General features: G+C 39.5%; 1 long non-coding RNA gene across 2 annotated transcripts in view; it reads left to right on the forward strand.

Annotated features, from left to right (window-relative positions):
* The first annotated feature begins 277 nt into the window (after nt 1–277).
* Nucleotides 278–12,263, forward strand: part of LOC146696388 (uncharacterized) — a 30,204-nt gene continuing 18,218 nt past the window's right edge. The window contains exon 1 of one of the 2 annotated variants that reach the window (XR_014923095.1): nt 278–356. This is a non-coding gene — a long non-coding RNA (uncharacterized LOC146696388). Of the gene's footprint in view, nt 357–2,828; nt 2,906–12,263 lie in introns of those variants that run through there. The other variant, XR_014923094.1, reaches the window with a different exon arrangement.

Here is a 12,263-nt window from a genome sequence, read left to right on the forward strand (position 1 = left end):
GGTACTGACATATAGACGAGCGGACAGATGGACAGGCCGATGGAAGGGCAGATGGAGTGCCAATGCCAATGAACTGATGAGCCACACCAGCACCCTGCCTTCCAGATCCACTGATGCATGCTGGTGCTGATCTGAACTGCTGCTATCTGTGTGTTTGAGTCTATGTGCATGTGTATATTTGTGCATCAGTGTGTGAATGCATATATCTTATTGTGTATAATTGTGTGTGTGTGCATATGTGTGAAGATGTGTGGGTAGCTGTTTATTGGTGTGCTATCTCATCAAGGCCCCGATAAGCCTGGGGGACTCCAGCATCCCCAAACAGCCTTGGAGCTGGAGCAGCGGACCTTTGCCGAGTAAGTGTAAACAGCTAAAGGCAACAAGTGTCTTGATTGAGCAAACAGATAGCAGCTGTGAACACGGACTTTGACTCATGGCTTCCTATCAGATAAACTGGACATGTGGTGCTAGCGGGGAAGATGAATGCAATACGAAGCCCAAACTTTGTATCTTCACTTTGGATTTTCTATGGCTTATTTAGCAGAGCAGCTTGTCTCTGAAACTAAAATTAGTGTTGCCTCGGAACTGCAATGTGATGCATATTAGGCAATTTCACAGTTTGTCTGTGGATAGACCTTAATCTCAGTGAAACCTGTTTTTAGTTCTGCACAGATGCTTATTTTTAAATTAGCATTTATCTAAAAAAGTTGTTGAAATCCCATTCTGCATGCACAAGACCTGATAAAGTCTCTACTTTAGCACTAGATTCTCTCTAGTGCTGCTCTGCTGTTTTCCTCGTTTATCCTATTTACACACTTGACATACTTTAAAAAGTTGTACACCCCGGCCTTTAACAGAGTGCAGCCTTATCAAAAACACCAATACAGCACACAGTAATAAAACTAGTCCCCCTATTTAAACAAAAGCCCTGGAGTGACATTTGTATTATCATAAAAATGTACTTTCAAGAAAAAAAAAGCCCACCATGTTGTAGGCTGTGCTATGAAATAGTGTATCATTACATTATTATTGCTCATGCATTCAAGTAAAGCAAGATTCTATTGTTACACTTATTTAAATTAAAGTTCATTTTTTAATCCAACTGCAGCTAATGATTGCATTATTCCTCCATCACTGTGGATGAATCTGCTCATTATCATTCCATCTTTGGGCTGTGGGAGGAAGCAGAAAGAATCTGTGGATTAACTGGAAGAACAGACACACGCTGCACGATAAGAGTCCTTTTGGTAGTTTCAGCAAAACAAGTCTTCTTCTTTTTTTGCAGGCTCCTTTATATGTTTTGCGTGCACAACCTTTTTTATTGAAACATTTACCTAAAGATGCCAGGCTGAGTAACAAATACAGTATTTGCCTCATGCAATGACCCAAATAAAGCCTCAAATTTCTGCAGAACTTGAGAGAATGTGCTCACATTCAGCCACTGCTGATTTCAGAGTTACTGTATGTGAGAGACCAAACTAACTCTGTATAGGATCAGGAATCAATTTCAGGTCCAATTTCCAATAAAAAATGAATAAATTTCAGTTTTAAAATGACACTTTAGTGTTAGAGAGGCACCTGCTGATTGCCATGGCAACTCCTGATTTGCTTTTAGAGCAGTCTCATATCCATACTCTTTGTCACACAGTGACATTCTTATTATTCCTCCCATTCTTGTGTTCCTACAGTCACTCAAAAGTCTTCTCAGCATATTTCACTGGCACTACAAGTCACTTCAGTTGGGTTGAGTTCAATTTTATTTATAAGGCGCCAAATAACAACAACAGTCACCTCAAAGCACTTTACATTGCAAGGTAAAGACCCTACAATAATAATAATAACAGATAAATGTGGGTTTATTTTAACTGAATTACTTCTCAAAGTGTATTGTTTACATATTGGAATGAGATAACCCTCAAACCTCCACTTTGGTTGTTCCCAGGGGGACTCTAGTGCTTTGTCACGAAAACTAAGACCCCTTAGCTCCACCTATAATTGGAACAACGGTGTAATTACAGTGGCTACATGTGTAAGATCCACAGCAATACTATATCCTATTAAGATAATAACTAACTGAGGCGTCACTAAACAATAACCGAGCCATTTTTAGTTTCTTTCATTAAAGTGAAAATTTTCCATTTCCCGTGACCAAATGTAAATGCTGGCGGCGCCACCGTGACACTGCTACACTGAAATATTAACGTTTTTCAAACTGCAAACTGGTGTTCTGTCCCTGTAGGATGTTTGTCTTACGACGGTACTTTATCATAAGTGCAGAACCGGGTGTGGTGAGGTCCACATCCAGCTCCAACCCATTTACAAAGCCACTTGTGACTAACTTGCATTAGAATTATAGGGCCAGGCCATATCTTTTAAAACAGTTATCACATGGCAGGTCAGAGGAGGTCCTCGAGGCACATTAAAAATAGATCATCCAATAATGCTTTAAGGAAATCTCGTTGAGTTCCTGGTGTTGCTTTGCTGTAGGTTAGAGATGAATGGTTAATGTCACAGTAGGATACACACTCAGCATCAATCCTGCGCTGTGACTCACCGGCTGTTGCCCGGCCAAACTAAACCAAATATTTCATCTACAATGTAAAACATGCTTGCAGCCATAAACACGCCTCAAATTGCAGTGGGCCGCGGCCTGAAAAATGATTTTAACCATAACCGTAAGCGCTCCCCCCTCTCCCTCTCTCTCCCTCTCGCCTGGTGAGCGTTTATTTATGTAGATTGGATAGAGTGGCGTATAATTATTCCGCTGCTGCCAATGTCTTCTTTTATTTATTCCTCATTTCCTTTCCTCTGCAGAGATGAATATTGTCTTGGGATGAGGAGAAACAAGAAGCACACATCTATCTTTAGACGTGCACCGGCCACTTGTGCATGGATCTGATTACAGGTTTTAATTATTTGAAAGTTCCTCTACAGTGAAAAGTCCTGAGGGTTGACTTTAATAGCGCTAAGTGTATATTCCAACTATTAATTACACCTCTCAGATCTAAATTCAGCCTGCTTGGAATTTAATGAAGAGTGTGTGTGCGTGTGCACACTAGTGTGTTCCCTTGTGTTTAAACTGTTTGTGTGTGTGTGTCTGTGTGTGTGTGGTATGATTCTGAATCTTAAAGCATGTTATTGCATTTTAATGTACAAGTGTTTGCTGGGTAGCATGGCAGACGGAGCATTTGTGTTGCTATGTGTGTGTATTTTTCCATTTCCCCTCTTGCCTTTAAATAAGAGCATTGCCACTGAGCTGTTTATTGGCTCAAGGTTTCTGCAGCGGTAATGATGCAAAGAGAATTATGTGGGCTGAGCTGAAGTCTGGGAGGCCTGCGCACCCTGGCCTTTCTGAAGTTACATTTAACCCAAGCAAAAAGCACTGCCAAGGAAACTAAGAGTATGTGTTCCTGTAACTGCGTGTGTTTATGTGTGTGTGTGCATAGAGGACATTATGCTTTTTTTTCTCTTCCCTTTTTTCTCTTTATCCTTAAACGCCTAAATGTCCATAGTTCTGGTTGGCCTTCTTTCATTTATAAATTGTGAGTGGTTTTATGAAGTGGGCTGAATAACAGCTGTTAAAATATGCATTAGACACAGTGAGCGAGTGTGCCTGGGGAAAGAACATTATGTTGGTTTTGGTGCAGACTGCACTTTGCAGCATCACAGGTTTCAAGAAAAGTCATGACCTTTTACAGAACACCAAAGTGGTGGTAGTTTAGTTATACAGACAACAATGTTTGTGGATCATAAATGCATCACAGTGTTGGGATTTTATTTGATACAAAATCCCAGACAGGTAATTTAGGTATAGTAAAGTGACTTAGTTTTACTGCATTATATGTATTTCGCATGTGACTTTTGGACGAGGTAGCCCTTTGTGGTTTGTTTTACTATGAAACAGGAGTTCTCATAGTTTTGATAACTGCAATTTAAAAATGATGTGTCAAAACCCTGTAATGTGTCTACGGGATGGGGAATATTTTTCTGCTGGTTTAACCATTAGTTCATGCTTTTGCATTCACGGACACCCAGCCTAAAGAGAAGTCTTAGCCTTTAAATGATTAAAACAGAAGAGTTGAAATTAAGGAAAAATGTGTCCTTAGTTTGCTCTGCACTGATACGGTCCATCATGGTGTGGAATGAAAAGAGGATGAATATTTTTAATTTTCTAGTTACATTTCAGGACCAAAATAATCTTAGGAAGGGCCGTCAATGGCCATTGATAAAGCTGCGCTTTATGGATGCTGCTTTTCAAAATAAACAGGAGTTGAAAGTAAGCTCTTCATTTCAAATGACAAGTTCTTAAAGGTACAGAGTCATTTTTTGAGGTTATTAAATAGAAAGAAAGGATACTATTCTCTGATAAAATAATCTATGAAAAAAACAGAGCAGTGGGTTTGCAGTTTGTGAAAGCCAGCATGTTCAGTAGGAGACATCTCCCTTCCTACTTTTACATATTTGGCTGGAGATTGGCCACAAACATATGTTGCAAGCCATGGCGAGACATTTAAATTAATCTCTGCACCTTCAGACTCAAGATATGAATCATCATACCTAGGTTTTATTGTTGGAAATGGGTCCTCTTCACCAAAGAAATTAAAACACCAAAAAACCCAACAAAGTTACACCAACTACAAAGATTCAATAACAGCATCTCATAGAGGCTAACTGTATGGCTGAGTATAACAAGTCTGTGCCACAGGAGCCACCCTTTTAACATTTGGAAGATGCAGTGTAACTATCTGACAAATGCTATGGCTTGCTATGTGGTTTACTCCCCTGAGTGTGTGTTCCAGTTTGTCTGATTAAAATTCTACTAGCTCATTTGAATTGTTACTTAGCCCTAATTAGCAGGTAGGATCCAGTGTATCTAAAAAACATACAATCTTCTGGCTCCATGATAATGATAATGCTAAATTTGGGGCTTTAAAATGTGAGTTAAAAATGCTACAGCCTTCTTTTATATACACTGTATTGATGACTTTTGAGATGGATCTGAGTGTCACTTATAACATTGTGTAGAAAGTTAGGACTAATGACCGATGCAAATGTTACTGTACAAAGAGTGATTTTAGGTTGTTTGTTAAAATTAATTCATAAATTATGTGCCTATGCATTTTAGATAGTCACTGATAGGTAATATATGATAATATGACAGATAATAGCAGAATTTTGAGGCAGCATTTGTCTTTTTAAATATACCCGTTCTCCTCAAAGATGCATTGATTACCAAAGTAATGAAAAAGCAAAGCAATGTATCCTTCTGATCTTAATGGTGAAACAAGGTCCATCATTCATCAGTAACAAAGTCGACTCTCAGTGAAAAAGAAAAGTTACCATTTGTCTAAGGGATGGTGTGTGTGTGTGTTGGTGCTTGTTCTTGTTTGTCTGAGGAGAGGGGAAATGGCCTGTGATGTTGTGGGACACACAGGTGTATCGGAGTTAAAAGCATTAGGTGTCCGAGTCCGTGGATTCCTGATATGGTGGTGAAATGTGGCTTCGTTTAGCACAGCAAAGGGCCTGACATTAGAGAGGGTGATGACAGTAATAGTTAGGAGGGTCAGCTAAACTTTACCACACACAGGACTGAGACAGAGAGAGAGAGACAGGAAGAGATGAATGTGCCTGATTACATTTGTATGAAAGTTGAATGAATTTAGTTCACGCGTTAAATTCTGTGTATCATAAATTTGTCTTTGAGGATCCAGAAATGCTCTGCAGTTCTCTGCAGTTCTGGGGCTTCAATGCTGTCCCTTCACTTCATTTTTCATGTTGTGCATTCTGTTCCTTATTATATGACACATAGCTGACATGTCTCACAGCAGATACAAAAAAAGCTTCTTTTTTTGTTAAAAGCTAAAAATTAAAGCACTGAGCGATTGTTGTCTGGTGTTTCAGATGTCTGTGAATCATTAACAGCTCACATGGTTTAATTTCAGCAAATGTTCAAGTAGTCTAATATCTCACCAAGAGCACCAGTCAGCATTAGAGAAAAACTGAAAACAGATTTGTGTATAATAAAATGCTTTCTCTTCTTTCCTCTGCTATTAATCATCTGACAAACGTTCAAGTTTATCTGATGTTCTTGTTTATAAAACCCTGTATAGTAGTTCAAACTGGCTCTAACTCCAGAAGATAGAGGCGTGACACGCTGCTTGCATACCGATGCTTCAGTAATTAATAAGCTAATCGGGCCCGAAATTAGTCAGAAGGATAAAAACAGTACTTTTGCCGTATTCTTAGCAACTTCAACTATATTTTCTGTAGGATTCTCCATGTGGAACTTTCACTTGCAGTTGACTTTTCTTTTCCCTTTGGTGTGTATGAACTTAACTACAGTATCTGAATATGTTTTCCACCACTGTTGCCTAAATAACTGAAGGTGTTTTCTGTGCTGACAGCTAACTATTAAAGTGAAGTTTATGCATATAACCATTGTTCCCTGAGGGAAACAAAAGATGGCTTCAATATGAGACGATTTTTCTTCCTGGATATCTTATAAGGTAGACAGTTTGTATTAAATTCAAGATCTACATAATTACATTTTCACAGGATCAGAATTTTTTGACTGGAGAGAATCCGTTGAGGAACAGGCTCTGCAGGGAGTGTTATGGATTGAGTAGTTAATTAGTTTTTATTATGTGTTTAAGTCAAAGTTGGTCTGCCTAGAATTGTTTCTGCTACATTTTTTGTTGCTATTAAATCGCCACTGTGACTGAAAAGACAAAAATGGAGAAAAAATTGTTCTGATAATAGGCTTCTTGTGGGTAAATGAATAACTTCCTTCATTTCTGATTAGTCTCTAAGTAAGCAGAAGGGAATGTAATTTTAGATGTTTTTGGCAGCAGAAGGCATCTTTCTTGTATCTGTCCCAAACTGCATTTTGTTTATACAGAATCTGATTTTTTGGGTTGATTTGCTTTGGCAGAGAGTAGCTTTAGGCTGCCTCTGCCTCCCACCTGACCTTGCTATACTTAACATTAAAATGCATCTTGCCATGAAAACTTTTAAATTGGATGCAACTGGATTTGAAAGGACGATGTCAGTGACTTTAGTCTTAGAATTTAGTTCATATTGTCTCTTTATTCCCCGGCTAGTTTTCTTTAAGCATAGACTGCATATAAATGTGATGGTAGACACATCATCGGCAATATCTTTGCAATATCTTGGTATTCAAGTTGTCATATGCACAGCACAAATCTGATTAATAATGTATCTTCAGTATATCCTAAGGAATTTAAACTTCTTTGTTGTTTCCATCTGCACACACCCAAGGTGCATGCTAATGCAAACAGAAAGGAAATGTGTGCCTTCAGAACAGACCCAGATGGATGCTCCAGCAAAAGAAACAGTAGTCAAAGACTGTCAATGAATTCTCCAACAGTCACTGGAGACATCAGGGTTGGCAAGGTCATTCTTTCTGCTTGGCTAGGCACATGCATGCACACACACTCACACACAGGTGTTCATTGTTCAGTCAGCCTTCCATCATCCTTCACGCCTGGGGCTATGAATCAGTTTGAGAGAGAGAGTCAGAGAGGGCTCTTTAAAGTAAACAGGGTTGAGCAGATCTCCATTTTCTGGTCAGATTTATTGGTCTGGCATTCGACCCCAAGTGCCCTATGCATGAGTGGGCCAAGTGATGGGCCAGGGTGGTGGCGGTATCTGTATTTCATTGAAAAAGTTAATTGACTAGTAGTAGCAAGTAACAGGTCAGCTGGAGGTCAGAGGGTTAGGCAGTGGGTCATTATTTGGACAAAATCCAAGGATACATAACAATGTCAGCAAGACAAGAGTATAGAGTAATTTCATACATAAAAGCAGCAAAGTGAAGGTCTGGGGGATTTTATTTTGATTTATTTCAGTTGGGGTTTTTTGTCTTGTTTTTTTTTGATAAGATTCAGAGAGTGGTATTTAATCAGGGAATGCGAGGAGAGCAGTGCTTGTCCAGTGAAATCTAAGAATGGACATTTCTCTCCTGTCATCTCAAACAGCATTTGGTCATCAGGGTTCTGGTCTGTTTGATCATATATTTAAATTCATGCCGTCTTGTGGCTATTGCTGTCACGGGCTGCGATGGCAGACCGTGGAGTGACAGTGAAAGCAGGGCCCAAATGCGAGACTCTAAGTGAAGGACAGTGGATTTATTTACAGGAGGTGAAAAACACACAACTATATACAAAATCCCAGCACTGTGGTCCCGTGGTGATTCTCCCTGAATCCCACACAGTGCAGATGTCCGTGAGAAGTGAAAGGTGGCGACTCCAAAAAACTCCAATTCCCACACCGTGACTTTAGAGGCGTACTCCGCTCCCGATTCCTGGTAACACAAAAGGCAGAGGGTTAGCAGGGGATCTGTTTCCGCGGAGGTTACGTAAAAGCTCACGGCAGTACTGACGAGTTCTGACTCAAGGATCCAGCGTCGGCCTCAGCTCAGCTGCAGTCCTAAATGCCGTTCCTAGACGAGCGTAATCTGCTGCAGCTGGCAGAGGACGACGAGCGGCAGGTGCGGCCGTCTCTCGAGTAGACCACTTCCGGGTTCGCAGTCTCCTCAGCGAACCCACACCTCCGGAAGCTCACACAGAGACACATGGAGAGATGGAGAGCAAACCAATACAACACGGAAAACATAAACATAAACATACACTGAAAATGCCTGAGCCCTGGGTCCCTAGACCCAGGCCATGACAATTGCCTTTGGAGGCAAGCTTGACTCTGCTTGTATCCAGTTCCACTGAAATCTGTAGCATCCCTCAAATGTTTGAGTGTCTACGTCCTGTTAACAGTGGCTTGAGCTGCTAAATCTGCAAGGCCTGGTGATTTGTACATTTATTTTCGATAAATCTCTAACAGGAGACAGATGAGAGAGTAGTAAAAACGCTGCTTCGAGCTCAGTTATATGGTCTGTGCTTTATGAGGAAACAGAGCTAGTATTAGCAAGAATGCACTCTATGATTTATCATCTTAGCAGATGAATGTTCTCCTACTAACCACCTTGACCAACATGTGATGTTAAAGTGCAGAGATAAGTTTTTAACAACTCCTTTAGCATGTTAGCTAACAAAGCGCCGATAATGGAAACTCCTGCCTTGTCCAGTCTAATAAAACAGGCAAGTAGAACAGCTGCAGGGTCAACCAGAAATTTCAGACAAATAACTTGATTGACTGAATGTTCTCAAGCCTTTTAATTTAGCTAAGAAAAAAACAAAGCAGAATAGGCCTCAAGGTGGTTTACATTTTAAGGTAAATACTATACAATAATAGAGAGAAAACCCAACATTTAGACAGTTCCCTATGAACAAGCACTTGGCAATAGTGGAAAGGAAAAACTCCTTTTTATCAGAAATTAACTGAACCTCCCTGAACTTGGTTATGACAAGATTCAAGGAAGCTGAGTCACCAGTTGGGAATGAAGATTACATGAAAAGGATTGAAGAAGAAATGCTCCATGCATCATGGGAAGTTGCCAGCAGCCTAGGCCTATGGCAGCATAGCTTGGTTAGTTGTTGAGGTCACCTGATTCAGACCTAATTATATGTTTTATCACAAGTTTTTAAAGCCTAATCTTAAAAGTAGAGGTGGTGTCTGTCTCCTGAATCCAAACTGAAAGCTGAGCGCTCCGCCTCCCGTCCTACTCTGAAATACCCTAAGAACCACAAGTAAGGCATCAGTCTGAAAGCAGAGTGATCTATTGGGGTGAAATGGTAATATGAGGTCTGATTATTCATTTTAAACAACTTTTTTTACATTTATATTTAGACAGACCAATGCGTTAGCATAAAATGCACATTATCATGCCAATATAATATAACTGTCAAAATAATGTCTTATAAGCATCTTGCTTACCAGCTTAGTGTCAACTGTTAGTACTTAATTACAAGTAAGTTATTAGGCTTATGAGATAGTGAGTTTTGAAGACGTATTACCATAACGAATTTGCCATAAAACAAAAGTACTGGAATAAATTCAGATTGTTATCAGATGATTGCACAAATGTCTTGTTGAAACAAGCCTGGAACATTTATTTAGACAATCATCTTAAAGCACTGTCCCAACATTAATTCCAAATCACCATCGAGATTGAGGTCTGCATGTAGAAAATCACCTTTCAAATTTGATAATATTAATAACACAGACTGAAAAACTTTGCCTGAAAGGTTTCGAAAAACTTTTTAAATTTCCCTTGGAAGTTGCACTTAAACCAAGATCTTGCTGCTGTTGAATTCGCTCATGTATATTTCAATACATGATTATTTTGGCACCATGTCTCAAGTTGGATGAAAAGCATTTAAAATGAGAGCGAGAGATATAAAATGGTTGTCCATCCAAGGACTGTTGAGACTCATCACACACAACTACAAATGTGTACCCCATGGTGGCCCTAGAGGAACCCTGAGGAAATACACTTGAATTTTTTACCAAGTTTTATGCTAATTCAGGGAATAAATGTTGAGATATTTCAAATGATAAGTGGCAACTTTGACCTCCTGCAGGGCACACTGCAGGAAGAGATCAAAAAGCTCCTTATTCATCCATCATGCAGGGTAATATCTGAACCACATCTAATCTCAGTCTAACAACTTGCTAGCAGTGCTAGCTGGAAAATCAAAGACTCACCAAGGTAACTTTGGCAAGTTTGAGGTAAGGATGATAATTCTGTTAGTTATTAATTTACATGAAATTTCTGAACATGCAAAAAGTGTCTTATCAAACTCAATACACGTGCATGCTCATTGACAAGCATGTTTCTCTCCTCCATTTTTTCCCTCTCTTTATCCTTTATCCCTCTATTGTTTCACATTCCAGTTTCATGCCGCCACGGGAACATAATTGAATTCCAGTTACCTGCATCAAAGAGACTTTCCTTCACCCTCTTTAGGCATGGACCATGTTTCAGTGACAGGCAAATTGATTCCTCAGTAGGAGGGGATAATCTAGGCAGGGGAGGGAGAGAATGCTGTGATTAAGTTGGAGACATTGTGAAGGCAATCGAATCTGCCTGAGGAGATCGCTATCAGATAATAAGCTGGATAGTTAGATCAGAGTCTTGTTTGACAACACCATTCCTCTGCAGAGTTGTGTCCTGACTCATGCGTCAATGAAGGCAGAAGAAGCAGGATAAACATTTGATTTTTATTTTATTTTCACAGCTTTATTTCCATCATCAAAACTGCCCCAAAATATCCTGTCCTTTAAGGGTCTACGCCCATGTAGCTTAAAATTATGTTTCGATCGATCCTTATGCAGTGCTGATACGTGAAGCAGTCAGTATGTTTATGCCAACTGTGAATCTATCTATCTATCTATCTATCTATCTATCTATCTATCTATCTATCTATCTATCTATCTATCTATCTATCTATCTATCTATCTATCTATCTATCTATCTATCTACATATAGTTTTCAGTTTTAGAATTTTCTCCTGCTTAACCTTTGTTAGGATGGGTGAGACTCTCCAACCTGAAAGGCCAAACATGCATACCCACACAAATGGATCAAAATTCTCATGGCCAGATGCACACACACTGTACACACAAATATCCTGCAACCTTGGATTTGAGCACTCATCATTATTTATTACGTCTCAGGGGCGGGCGGTTTGCCTAACAACTAGACCTTGGAAACCCTCCCCAGTAAATTTTGAAGTCATGTTGCTTTTCAATCCTCAGGGTCACCTCAGTGCTACAAATGCTTCACTGGCCAAAGACTCTAAAGTTTTCCCCTTCTTAATATGTAATCGTTGAAATTCATAATGAGCTGTTCCACTCCACTGAATGTTGTATTATACAAGAAAACAGAAGGACTGCAGAGCTAATCTGTCTAAGATGCAGGTGCAAAATAAGAAATTGGCAATAACTAAGCAGAAAAAACCCACCCCCACATGAAATAACTATTTGAGGCACTCTGTTCTTTGCTTTTAATGTTGTGGATTTAAGGACTTATAGTTATTCAAAAGATGCTGCAACAACCAGTAAATGTCGTGTAGCACCTTCATTGTAATAGATCTTGATTTAATGCTTGCTGAGCTCTCAGGTTTGGACCATCAGCAGGACTCACCACACCAGATTTTTTGCTAATGGGCCAAGACTAAAAGCTCAGCAGTAAAATGAGATGTATTATACTGCAGCTGTCAGACTGTGATTGTAATTTTATTTATTCATTTTTTAGCTGGCAATCTTATCGGAGAACATGTACTTAGAGATGATGTCTTAGGTATGGAACAGTGAATCCGAAGCTACCGGACCGCCTTTCTTGTTTT

This window comes from Copadichromis virginalis, linkage group LG12 (genome assembly GCF_057382275.1).
Source record: "Copadichromis virginalis isolate Kocher_CV1m ecotype Utaka linkage group LG12, C_Virginalis_male_GT1.1, whole genome shotgun sequence".
Lineage (NCBI taxonomy): Eukaryota > Metazoa > Chordata > Actinopteri > Cichliformes > Cichlidae > Copadichromis > Copadichromis virginalis.